The sequence below is a fragment of the Pleuronectes platessa genome, chromosome 17, assembly GCF_947347685.1.
Source record: "Pleuronectes platessa chromosome 17, fPlePla1.1, whole genome shotgun sequence".
Lineage (NCBI taxonomy): Eukaryota > Metazoa > Chordata > Actinopteri > Pleuronectiformes > Pleuronectidae > Pleuronectes > Pleuronectes platessa.
The window spans coordinates 6,854,902-6,869,157 of record NC_070642.1 but is presented as its reverse complement, the minus strand read 5'-3'; positions in this window follow the sequence as shown (position 1 = coordinate 6,869,157).

Genomic DNA, 14,256 nt, shown 5'->3' with positions numbered 1-14,256 from the left:
ATGCTTTAATAACCTTAACTTCTTTAATACAAAAGTGACCCAGTAAGAGTACATGTCACAGTAATTGACTCTGAGCCCAAGCAAAATTTACTGAAATGGGGTTTATTGGTGGAAATCTTATAAGTTGAATATGGTTTATATATGTCAAAAATAATGTAATGCTTCATAAGACCTCACCAGAAGAAAGAGCTTGCATGTTCACTCACCAAATACCTTTATAGGGACTCACTTATTCATGTAGCCGTCCAGTCGGGTAATCATATGGTAGCAGTGCAATGCATACAATCCTGTAGATACAGGTCAGGAAATTCAGTTAATGTTTATGTCAATCTTAATGACTTTGTCTGTGGCATGACTGTTGGTGCCAGACAGACTGTTTGTTACATAACAAATTTAAGTTCTGCAGACAGATATATCTATGATGAGGAAAGGAAGAGTCTGGGGAGAATGAGCCACTTAGAGTAGACCGGCTCTTGCAACTCATTTAACCACCTTTTACAACTGTGGTGAGCAGAGAAGCCTCTCTGGAAGTACAACACAACAAATCTTTAGATGGATGATATTACTACAGTGGAGGACCACACCTGTCAGCCAAAGACTAAATCTGATGCTTCTGTGGGATCAGAGTTTAGTGAACTTTAGCTGGCTCCTCAGTCACCAGAACTAAATCGACAGAACACCTTTGGGACGGGCTAGAACAGGAGATTGATAGCTTGACAAATCTGCAGAAATGATGGGATGCAGTCGTGTCAACATGGAGCAGAATCTCAGAGGAATGTCTTCAGTGGTTCCCATTACGTTTTACCACGAGGTTGCACTGTCCCTGAGAGCCTTTTGTTCATTTAGGGACACTAAACTCTTCCCGGAAACCCAAACTAATGAATTATTTTGCAGTAAACAGGTTTTTAAGTCAAAATGAAGAGCCACAGCTGTTAAATAATGCAATAAACTCTATGTGATACTAAATATATTCTACAAGGAATGGGTTATAAAATACATGAGCAGAAATAAAGATAAATTGTGCTTTAAAATTAAATTTTGCAGGTCTTACAAACTATTGTCATGGAGCGATGGTGCATCACACACAACAAACACACACACACCATTATATCCATTTGAGGCCAATGGGGCAAAGAACTATCCTCCTCCTGTGCTGCCTCAAGGTTTCTGAGTGTCAGTAATTAAACACAGCTATGCTGAAATAACCTAATAGATGTATTAAATATACTGGAAATAATAATTATGTAGGACCTGGCTTTGTTGATATTGTCCCTTAGTGGTATATAACTTTTACCGGAAAACAATGTTTATTTTAACCACCTGGGGCCAGCAGAAGCAAGCTGTGAAGGAAACACACATCCACTCACGTGTTCAGTTGATACAGCAAACTGTTGCATATTTACACATCCAGCAGATACCGAGCAAAATGATCAAATCATTGGATCACTGAGTCATGTTCCTGCCACTTCACTTTCCTTTTTGCTCTGTTTTGGTCTCCACCAACTCCTAAAAAGAGCTGCTAGATGCCTTGTTATGGAAACTGTTATTCCCAAATCTCAGGATTACTTTAATATTTGATATTTAATTTCATCATACATTGATCCATGATATATTTATCAGCATTTAGAACTAGAAATACCTAAATGTGTCTTCCAGGGACTCTGCATTATTATCCAAAATAAATCTGCCTCCTTTCACTCCCCGAGCACCAGATTAGAGAAAAAATATATCTCAGACTTGATTCAGGTCAATCCAATTCTAAAAGTTAATCTATTAACGGAGAGAATTTCCAATTAATATAATGTTTTTGTCTAGAAAGGTTATCAGCTGTGTGAACCGGGCATTGTCTTATTGCTGGAAACATCCCTCAGGCACATCTGCTGCTTATCTCTCACATTTTATCCTCCACAGAGCAGCTGAAGATCGAACACTTTGATGAAGTCTTAACACTGCGGAGTGTGAGGAGTATTAGCACTAGCATTTGACTATATTCTTCCATCAGATGGTGAGATGTTGATTATTCAGATGAGAACAAATGAACAGAGCACTGCCATTGAAAGAGTTAAATCTTCAACATCTCATCCTTCTTTCACTTTTCTTGGTCTTCTCATCCATTAATGCTTTCTGTATCTTTGCTTTGTGCGGAGATTAAAGAGACTGTCTAACTTTGCAGAGAAGGCCTTAGAAGTCCGAGTGGTATTTGCAGGGTGTGTGTGTGTGTGTTTGTGTGTGTGTGTGTGAGTGTGTGAGTGAGAGTGTGTGTGTGTGTGTGTGTGTGTGTGTGTGTGTGAGTGAGAGTGTGTGTGTGTGAGTGTGTGTGTGTGCATGTGTCTTGGGAGGCCAGTGGATGGAGAGCCTGGCTTTAGTGATGCTTCATCTCACGGTCAGAGAGCAAAACACGAGTGGGGTAGAAGATTAGCCACAGCATTATCAGTTCTGTGGCAGACAAGCTCGGGCACCCCGAAGTCCCGTCCCCCACCCCCTGACTGATTTCATTCTTAATTACACTTCACAGAGAAGGTGGGTGGCTGGAGGAACTGAGGAAGGAGAAGAGGAGGGGGGGGGGGGGGGGGGGATTTGTGAAAGAGTGACGAGGCAAAAAAAAAAAACCATTGGAGGTATAAGCTTAAAAAGAGAAAAGAGACGTGAAAGATCCAGAAAGGACAGAATGGACTGGATAGAGGCTTGAGGCAGACATGGATGTACAGATAGGGGATAGTGTGAATATGTGTGTGCATGTATGAGGAGAAGGAGGGCAGGATGAAGCCAGTCAGCCAGGCTGTGCGCTTCAGTGAGGGGGAGGGTGCTGCAGCAGCAGTAGCAGCCTTGCTGTGACTCAGCACTAAAATCTGCCTCTCTCTCTCTCTCCCTCTTAAAATATCAGTCCTTAGTCATTGTACCAAGCATACTATTAAACCGCTGCTTCATCCGTCTGTGGAGAGCTTGTCACGACGTTGCATCTATCATGTGTCTGTGGTGTTGAAACGCTCCATCTGATTAAGGTTGTTTGTATTTGCCAGGGCAGATTCAACTCGTATAAAACAGCAGTGGTAGAATTTAAGTGCATATAAACTCCTTTTTACTTTTGCTCTAGAGATTTTCCATTGGCAGGAAACCCAATTATTTCGTAACACTTGAGTTTTATGCTTCTTTATGCTCCAACCTCATTACAATTCATATGAACATTTTGTACTTTCTACTTCACTATATTTATGTTATGGCTTAATCAACTAATTGTTTGGGTGATTTTAAATTTTGTCATCAAATAACTAATTAAAATCAATGTCTGCCATTGCTGGGTTCACAGTATTTAACGAGTGACAGTTTGTGGCACTAACTTGCAAATACGCATGAACAAATGTATTTAAAGAAAGCATCATTTAAAATGTGCAAAAATTGGAACTACAAATGTTTATGCTAATCATTTAGAAATCTTAACCTGCAATTACACTTTACAGTAGTTGTCAAGCAACACAAAATATACAGTATTTCCATTTGGAACGTGGAGATGTATAAAGCAGCATAAAGTTGAATGTACTTTAAACTGACTCACTCAGTCAGCCTCAGCTTCCAATTCTGTCTCATTTCACATCATGTTTATCTGCAGGCCTGTTGTTTGTCTCGTCTTTACAGAGGCACTGAGCTGTGAGCAAACAAAGTCAACAAAGATGTGCATGAAGAATGGGTTCGGTCTCATCCAGCCCACTGGGGAGAGTGACATTCTATCTGATAATTGAGGTATTGATAGATCGGGAGTGAGTGGCGACATTGATAAGTGTGGGACTGAAGGTCTTGTATCCGATGGCGAGGATGGTTGTCAGAGGGAGAATCGATCCACATCGACCTGCAGCTCTACACCTCACTGCCCTATTTATTTTCTGTCCTTGGCATTTCTATTTTTCTTTTGTTTGTCGGCCTTGCACTTACTTACTCTACCCACCATGTTTTCATCTCCATTTTGGTTCAAACACCCTCTCTTCTCCTCTCTAGAACAGACTTCAGGTGGTATGCAGTATCTGTGAATCAACAGCTGAGGTTTGTGTGTAAACAGCAGAGAACAGAGTGGCACGGGGCAGAGGAGGGCGAAGCAGCCGGACAGAGCAGGAAAACAGAGCATCACACGGGTCATCCCAGTTATTAAGTATCTTAATCTTACACAAGCCCCAGGTAGTGTCACATAAAGAAACATAAGATAAGGTAATGTGACACAGGTAATGTTACCATTCAGCAGAGGAAGAGGAAACAAGCAGAACAGAAGTTGCTGTAGTGCACTGGCCCAGAATCTAACGTCCCTCCTGGCTTGCTCACAGGAAGTGGCACACTGCTGCTGACTGAACTCAAAATGTGTGTACTCTCCGTCTCCCATATGGGCATATCTGCGTATATAAAATTGCACATTAACTGTGTGTGTGTGGAAATGTTGGAACAGCTGAGATTGCCTTGCTGCATTGAAATGCCCAGTGATCAGAAAAATGCAATGAGCTACAGTTTCGGCCTAGGGAACATAAGACATCTCTCAGTGTTTATGTGGGAAGTAGAGGCAGTTGCACATGGTACAAATTAAATGCAATCCAATTTTACACCAACAAATGCATTTCTTCTCATCATTCAACTGTCCTATCTGCTTTCCTTAGCCCGGCCTTACCTTCCTACTTTACTCCCCAATTCCTTGACACCTTTCCCAGATTCAAGCAATCAAGCCCAAATAAACCATCATGAAGACATTTCTGGTAGTCGAGTCACTGTGAGATGAATTTATTATACAATATATTTCACAGCAATTAAATGTCCATATCTTCAAACAAAATAAAATGGAGTTACCACACAGGACACAACAGGGGAAGTCTAAAAGCTGCTAACCACACTCAAGACAAAGAGAATTTGAACGAATACAATTTCTCAAACCTCCTCCGCTTTCTGCTGAGCTACAAACTGTCTTCAAAGCCCCTCATGCCAGATGGTATCCAAAGCAACCAGAAAACCCAATGAAGACTGCCCTGAGACTCATTTCACAATAACATTCTCAGCAATTAAGCAAATGCAAAAACCACCAGTAACAAGTTAAAATTGAAAATTAGCTTAAGTTAGCTTGACTATTTCATCGCTGACACAACTGCCTGTGTTCTTCACACTTTTCAAATACAACACTGATAACCCAAAGGCTTAGGAAACAAGATAACGGTAGCCTGACTGCATCATCACAGAGAGCTCCCCTACAGAGTGCAAACATTACTGTAACTGTTCCTATCTTAGTTTTGTGTGTTGTGATGCTGTTTTGGCAAAGGGAGAATAGACAGTTTGATGTTAATGGTGGTTTGTTTCATGTCATTGCCTTTGTTAAGTTCCTGCAGACTCGCCCGCCTCTGATTTGTGGTTTCGAAATGAGAGCATCGGATTTTCCAAATTACATAACAAGCAGAACGATTCCAGATTTGGTAAGCAGTTCAAATTCAACCTTAACTTAGAAAGGTCACATGGTAAATGTTACTTGGTAAACAGTATAATCTTATCAGTCTGAAGTTAGCATTTAGCTCAGATTAGCTTCTCTACAGTCATTAAAAGCAACTGAATTGCCAGCAAGGATTCACATTTTTAAATGGTCACTATGACTTTGGAATAGCGAGCCTAGTTAAATAGGTTAAAGTGAATTCTTGGGTCTATGTCTAACAATTTCTGAAACTTTTTGAAGCTGAAAGTGTCTAACAAGGAGTGTTGAGGTGAAAATCTTTACAGGGTTTGAAGTCAACACCTTTTATTCTTAACCTTCCCAGCTATTTTCTGTCTATCCTAATGAGTGTAGCTCTGAATGCCTTCCAGGTATGACTTTCCTAGTGTGTGCCTGGATTGTGATATTTAAAGCTATTGGTTCTTGCCCGTGGCCGCTGATGGCTGTTTTTTCACCCTGCCTTTAGGAGAGCTAAACACACACAACACGTTGTGCAAATCATAGGACCTAAGTCTAGTTCTACAATAAAAACAATAAGGCCTCAGTGTCATTTGAGCAATGATGTAATTGCAGAAATCTTGCATAAGACTGATTCAAACCAAAATAAGCAGAAATGTTGACATATTGGAGGATGGTAAGATTAATGTCTTCCATCCAACTAGCTGATGCTTCAGAAGTCGTAACAGCACTTTGTTTTATCCCATCACCCTTTAAAATACCCAGACAACAGATCTGGTTCAGATACTCCATATAGCTGCCTTCCCTTCCTTTAACTTTTCCTCCCTTCTTCCTCAACTCTCTCACCTCCTCCCCTCCTCCGCTAACTGCTCTCTTTTTTCTCTCTGTTCCTCCTCAACACACACTACCCAACCCCCCCCTGCCCGTCTCCCACCTCTTGATCATGTCTCACACCCCCCCAGGGACGGATCAACACTGCTTTCCCCCTGCTCCCCTACCCCTTCATTCTCGCTCTCACTCTCTGCCTCATCCTTCTCCTCCTCTCCCCTTTATGTCAGCCCTCTTTCATCCTCCTCCCCGCCTAGCCTCAGTGCGCCAGGTGCTTCTCAGTATGAGTATGTGGGGTCATCAAGGTCAGGCTCCTGGTTGGGCAGTGTCATATTCTCAATTGCTGCCAACATGTTCACAGACTGTACGTGTGTTTGTTATGGCACTTGCCCTACTCCTGTCTTCTTTTCATCATTTCTCTCGGCAGGGTTCTTCGTGTGTATTTACCTCGAAGAATTACGCTGTGTCTGTGTACATTTTCTGTGTGTGTGTGTGTGTGAGAGAGAGAAATGGGCTACTCACGCGGCGATGTGCATGCAAATGTTTCACCTCAGCAGATCGAATGGGAGATTAGCTGCCAGTGTCTTGCACCTGCCTGTTGCTATGGAAACTGGGTATCCTCTGTGCGTCACCTGTGCCCATGTTTGGTCTGGTTTCCTGCTCCCTTCCATCAGCTTCCCTCTCGCTCTCTTTTGTCCTAATTTACTCTATGTCTCTCTCTCTCTCTCTCTCTCTCTCTCGGTGTCGTGCAAAACCACGCACACTGAAACACACACACGCAAACAAACCACAACTATTACAGCCTTTTGTAAACAAGTGAATTAATTGCCTCTGAACAAAGCACAGCTCAAGCTGGACACACAACCAAAAACACATCATACACATCCCACTTACACAGGCACAACATTAGATGGATTTGAAACACATGGATCATATTAGAAAAACACTGTCACATTCTTCAAACTGACCTCTGATGAACTGATAGTCACGATTCACACAAACGTGTTATTCGTGATGAATCAGTAACGAGACACTGTGGTTCATACTAAGAGCATAATGATTATTCATCGTTAGCAGGGCTGCAAATAGCGACCCACATGGGCAGTGGGTGTGACCTGCTGCAAACCTTCAGAGGAATCAGACAGCTCTGAAAGTAGCCGCTCAGTGATGTGATTACATTATGATACTGATTCCGAGATCAGGCTATACGTCGATACTGAGTATTGATCTGATATCAGTGTTTTCTTCTCTTATCAGTGTGTTGACCTATTTTTCGAGGAACTGTCATTCCACTAAAGTGGGGCTGTGACCGAGCATCAATTCTGAAAAAATTAGCTCAACACTTTTGGAAATATACAAAATACATTACCACACTCATATCTGTACAGTTACTATGATGTTATAGCCAGCTAGTTAGCTTAGCTTAGCACAAATACTGAAAAGCTGAAGCTTGTCTGGGTCTGACTGAAAATATAAAGTATAATCTCCTATACAGTCACAACCTATTATTTATATGTATACCTCAGTACATTAGATGTCAAAAGCTGACATAATCATGTAAAAGAATATATTTCATCAATGATAACATTTTAACATTTGCTCAAATACATTTTTAAAGTCTACTCAGAGAGGTACGATTTGAATGTTGCTTTTAAACCCTCGGATTTCACAGTGCAGACCTACCACACATTGTGAAAGTGGTTCATCGTCATTACAACACACTCACTCCACATGTGTCATACAAATGTTTGTAATGTTTGTGAATGCCCTTCAGAACAACACATCTATCAGATAGAATCTAACTTTTTTCTGTTTTCCAAAGCCATTTTACATCTGTGATTGATACATCTGTTGGATGATGTGAATACAATAGTTAGGTTTGGCTTGGTATTGTCACAAAAACAACTTGGCTAGGTTGATGGGAAAAAGGTTTTGATTTAAACCCTAGATTCTTTAGAAAAAGATGGATGACACTTCTCCACTCTCACCATTGTAAAGGTAAAACGAAGGTAATATCTCCCAGCTACAGGGGCCACCCTCTTGTGCTTTTAATCACAGTGGGAGTCAAAAGAGTCTGTGCAGTAGGGATTGTGTTGTGGAGCCAAAGCATTAAGGTCCTGCTGATACACACACTCTGACTAATCACCAGTCTATGCTGTCAATCATGATCTTTCACTCTGTTTTTATCAAATCAAATAACTAAATAAAAACAAACGGACCAGAAAAATAAGCACTTGAACAAACAGTGTGATAAGAACTACCTCAGGTGACAAAAATCCTCTCTGAGAAAAAAGTATCAAATGCTTGACCTTTTAGTTTGTGCCATGTCCCATCCCTAACATGGAGGAGATTTCTGACTTATACTGCAGCCAGCCTCCGGGAGAGTGATCAAGATGGTTTGGCTTCACTCTTGGAGGCTGTTTTGACATCCATCTTTGTATTCAGTCTATGGTTAGAATAATAACTTTGTTAGGAGACCGTCATCGCCATGGCTACTACATAAGTTTAAGATTAAAAAGGGGTCATGGACAACATTCTGTTGGGAAGGGGAAACAAACCTTGATAAAGTCTGATGTTTTCTTGACTTCTTGATTTACTCCTGTCGTAATTACAACAAACAACGAAAGGTTCCATCACTTGAACATGTTTTTATGAGACTGTTCTAATGTTTCTCACGGGGGGACAGTAGCAGAACAGAAAACGGTGTCTCATGCCATGTCAATTAGCTTAAGTCACTATCTCATCTCATCAAATGGCCTGGATCAGTGATTATCCGACCGAAGGACTGACACCGCTGATATACACACCGGCTGCTAGTTCAAGAGCTTCACAGACAAACTCTAGAAGTTTAGAGTAATTGTGCTAAGTTGATGTTTGGCAGACGCTGATGCAGCTAATAAGGAAATGTGCAGGTGTTGGCTAGCTGTGTGTGTGTAGCCTGCACACAGCCGCGCTGAGACAACTCCTGAGGTTGGCAGATTAGTGTTGGACAGCAGGGCGCCAGGTATCAGAGAGCAGAGTCCCGTCTGGAGGTAACAGAGGATGAGGACGGGAAGTGACAGTAATACAAGCAAAGACGGACAGATGAGACTTTGGGAAGAACGACAGCAGGAGAGAGAGAGACGCAGATGGGCCTCCACTGCGGTGAAACAACCCTGATCGGGCCGACCCTCCTCATCCTCCCCTTCCTCCTCTCTCCTCCCCTCTCCCCTCATCGATTCAGTGGTGCAGCAGCAGCATAGCAAAACTCTGACAAATAAAATCTCAGCCACAGGCTCTGCAGTGGCTGCCCAGCTTTTGGAGAACACCCTGCGTTTTCCTTTTTTTCACCTCTGCATCCACGCCTCCTCCCCCTCAAGCCGCTACGCACACCACTGCCACCTCTTCCTCTGCACATGTCCTACATTTCAAAAATAAGGTCCCCACTGTCTGACACCTCCTTTCCGGCTTGATACTCCCAGACACTGCAATAACTGGCACATTTTTCAGAAAACACCTCTGCCCTTTGGTTTATCCCTCTGTTGTGCACACCCACGCACAGATCCATGCGTCCGAGTCGAGCCAAATCTCTCCTCGACTTCTATTGTGTCTGACTTGGCCAGACACAGCTTCTCTCCTGACCTACAATAACCCCCCATGCGGAACCTCGTTTGGAGTCACTTTACATCCTCCTTGTACTGCTCAACTTTAACTCCTCTATATCCTTCCCAGGCTGCCAGGGAACAAACCCATCACCCACTGCAACTCTCGTCGTACCCTGCAGCATATTTATGTCTTTACAAGGCTTGCACGATACGATCAGGAACATATGAACCCTCAGGGTGTTTGGTGTGCCGTTAATTGTTTTCTCTCTGCGTTTTTCCGGCTTCTTCTGGCTGCGGCGAACTGGCTGCAGCATCATTACCATGCAGTGAGAGAAAGCGGTGAGGGAAAACAGTAAGAATGATAAATGTGATGTGCAGAGCTTTAAGGGAAATAATGCTAATGAGAAACATAATCACAAGTGACAAAAACTCCTCAGACTCCTCATTAGGCCCCTTGATACTTGAGATAGAGGCATCACAGAAGCATGAAGGGATGTTCTCTAAAATAATGTATTCATTATCAAAGATTTACTCGCTACTGCAATACAAAAATGCTGATATGACATAAAAACCTTCTTGAGATTTAAACAAACCATATGATTTATACTAACAGGTATATATATTGGTCATGTGGTGATGCATGAGTGGCAGAGGGATTTCTAAAATGTTTTTTTTCTCCTCTTGTCACCCTATCCGTTTACATAATTTTCATTTGTATTATTTATAGGCTTATCAGAAAGCCCTGCTGATGATTGCTTATACAACATTCATATTTCATGCCTGTGTTTCCTGCTCGGAGTTTGATTAAAATGTCCCTGTTGCGCAGGAGTACGACCACTGCTGAGAGATTGGCCACAGAGGAGGCCTCAATCAACAGGGAGCGTGTGTGAGCGAGAGAGAGAGAGAAGAAAAAAGAGCCAGAGTCCATCTCTCTTTCCTTTTTCTTTTTTCTGAAGGAGTGAAGGAGACAGTTTGGGGAGGGCACAGATGATATTGCAGTATGGAACAGAGCTGGACGCAAAGACAGAAGACAAACGCATTTCAACTTTTAACAAACTGTGGACATGCTGCAGCCTGCGGGAGCATTTCAACACACTGGCAGTCAATAATTCAATATTTATACACAAGATATAAGAGATTAAGACTCAAGTGACATTCCTGCTGTAAATTTGTTTATAACAAGTGACAGATCGTTTAAAAAAGAAAAGAAGACTATATCTGCTGCTAAGTCCTCCACTATGTTACAACTAACTAACTAACTAACTAACTGACGAATCAGACATAGGGGGAAACTGATAATAAAAACATTAAGGAACTTGACACTGTTATGTTTACATATTGAATGACACAATTCACTACTCCACTGATAAGCAGATGGCAGTAAAGAGCAAAGATATGCCACAATGTGCGAGAGAAGAAAAGGCAGAAGTAGACATAACGATGGAAACTCCACAGGAAACCTTTAAAGTTATGGTCTGAAAGATGCTAAAATACTCAGTAGAGTGGAGGGGAACTGCAAAGTCCAGTGATAATACTTTGTGATTTGTCACTCAAAGAAAAACCTATACAGTAGTTTTGTATAACATTAATATATTGTCTAGTGCAGCTTTAAATTATGCAGAAAGAGTAAATACAACCCCTCAGGAGAGAAGAAGAAAAAAAAGTTTAGTTTTGACTCTTCACATCGGAAATCAGTGATATAGTTGATTCCTCAGTAAAATAAAATATTGTCATGGAATTGTCTACCTCTTGAAGTAAAATTTTTTCCCCAGGTGTCAGTTCCTTTTCTCCAAATGTTAATGGATCACTGAAAGCTGAAGAGAAAGCGAGGCAGAAACTGCTGTGGTTAGCGGCACTTCTAACTGTCAGCGACACTAATGAGCTGTATTTAGAGCAGAGGAAACTTCTGTTTCTACAATTAGAGTTTGACAGATTAGGACAAACTCAGTAGAGCTAATGTATCTCTGAAAGAAAAAAAAAACATATCGCAACAGCATCTTCCTGAGGCTGGAATCTGTTTTAAAGTCACAGCCTGAATTGTGGTGATCCTGTAAACCTCTACATTGCTGTGGGTTTGATTCCCATTCTGTTAGAGAACACTAGTGTCTCTACACAACATAGCGATAAAGTGTAATGTCGTCTTTTACAATTTGTCTTTTGAAATTCCTTTTTTATGAAGGAAGTGTAGTCAGTAAAATGCTGCAGCTGTAATCCGTCTAGTGCGATATTTATTGTGTCTGTTTTGTGTCCCCTTTCTCAGGAATTGGTCTGTTTATCTGAGCCAAGACCAAATCCTCTGTTTACCACCCAGCATTATTGAGCCCACTATGAAATTCAAATCAATATCCTCATAATAAAAGTCCCAGGCTTGCAGCAAATTGGAATCCATAGCTTGGAAAGCTAAAGAGATCTATGGCACTGCCAGGGCTGCACTAATGAATGATGAATCACTGCAACACACACACACACACGAACGCACACACACATGCACACATGCACACACACACACACACAAACACACACAAACACACACACACACATACACACACACATACACGCACACACATACACGCACACGCACGCGGACATGCCCTCAGTAAACTTGCACAGGTAACAAACATTCAAAACAAATAAACACACTTACACACACATGATTCAGCCCTTTTGTCTCACATACAGTCAGTCAGGCTGGTGTGGAACTTGACTCTGTCATCAATATAGATTTAAACCAGGAGCTGTACAAAGTGGCCATTGTTTCACTAGACACAGCATTTCTATACCACTGCTACTGTGTTTATAGCTCCTGGGTCTTTGGGAAACTGAGACACCAAGAGCGCTGGAGCCATCTTAGCAAGAAATCCCAGGAAATAGATTTTCTTTTAAACCAGATATTCTGTATAATGTATGATTCCACCAAATCTTTTAGAATGTGGACACATCTTGTATTTCATATCCGGAATTAAAGTAATCTCATTATAAATGCAAAAAAGCTGACCACTAATTAAAGTACACTTTACCTAACAAAGTAAGGTTACATGGGAAAAGGTACTGTAATATGGGAATTTACATTATGTCCGCTATACTGTATGTATTATATATATATTGTCTGTCCACATTAGATGTTATCTATTATCGTTTATAGACTGAGAGGCATGACTAATTGACTTATCCTTTACTAATATTTTTGTCTATCTGGTTGCAGCCTTTTTATATGAGAAGATTTGCTGCTTTTTTTTGTCCGACGTGAAAGTAAAGGTCACTAAGGCATCTGTCTTTGTTGTTGCCTAGTTCTTTGACATTTTACAGAACAGACAGAGATGATTCACTGAGAAAAGAATTGGCAGACTAATCAATTTAATGAATCATTCCTCGCACCTCTAATCTGCATGAACTCTGCCTCTGCAGGCAGAAACCGACGGTGCATCTGTGTGTACCTCAGCAAATGTCCACCGTGTCGCTCTGTGTACACTTGCTTGCATAAAGTATGAAATTATTGGATTATATACATGTGTGAGCACATCTGTTACTGTGCATGCATATTTAATGCGAGTAATAATATAACAGACAGCAATAATACCACACCATAATGCTGTAAAAAGCGATAATATAATCTGCGTGTGCTTGTGTGTGTTTGTTTGTGCTTGTGTGTGTTTGTTTGTGCTTGTGTGTGTTTGTGTGTGCTTGTGTGTGCTTGTGTGTGTCCCATCGGCTTGTTTTGGGAAGTCAAGTGTTGGAGTCCTGAGTGCTGAGTAAGCGGCGCAGGTCCAGAGCTGGGAGACTGCAGTGCTGCTGGCAACAACACACACACACTGATCTGAGCTCAGACTGATACTCAGCAGAGAGGGGGGAGGAGAGGGGAGCAGAGGAGAGGGAGAGGAGGAAAAGACAATACACCTGCACTCCCGATAACGCAGACAAATATAACAAGAGCTGCGATGTTGTCGCACAGGAAAGATAGAATAACATCAACTTCACACACATGCAGAGAGGCATAACACACACACACACATGCATATTGTATTCACACAGGGGAAACTAATATCTATCTTTGTTCCTGATTCTTTAACGATACATCCTGAATAAAATAAGGATTTTGATGTGTAAAGACAGACACATATCTACATCTTTCCATAATAGTTTCATGCTTGTTCAACACCAATACACCCAACACCACACACACACACACACACACACACACACACACACACACACACACACACACACACACACACACACACACACACACACACACACACACACACACACAAGCAAACACAAGCACACATGCTGCATGACCATATAAGCCCGAGCCCACGCCCTGACAGACACACTGCGTCACGGCCCACAATCTGAGCCAGCAGCCGTGTTTACTCCCTCTAACCTGTGCGCCCACTGATCGTGCTGGAGAAGCCCTCATCTTCTCCTCCCGCCCACTCGCTC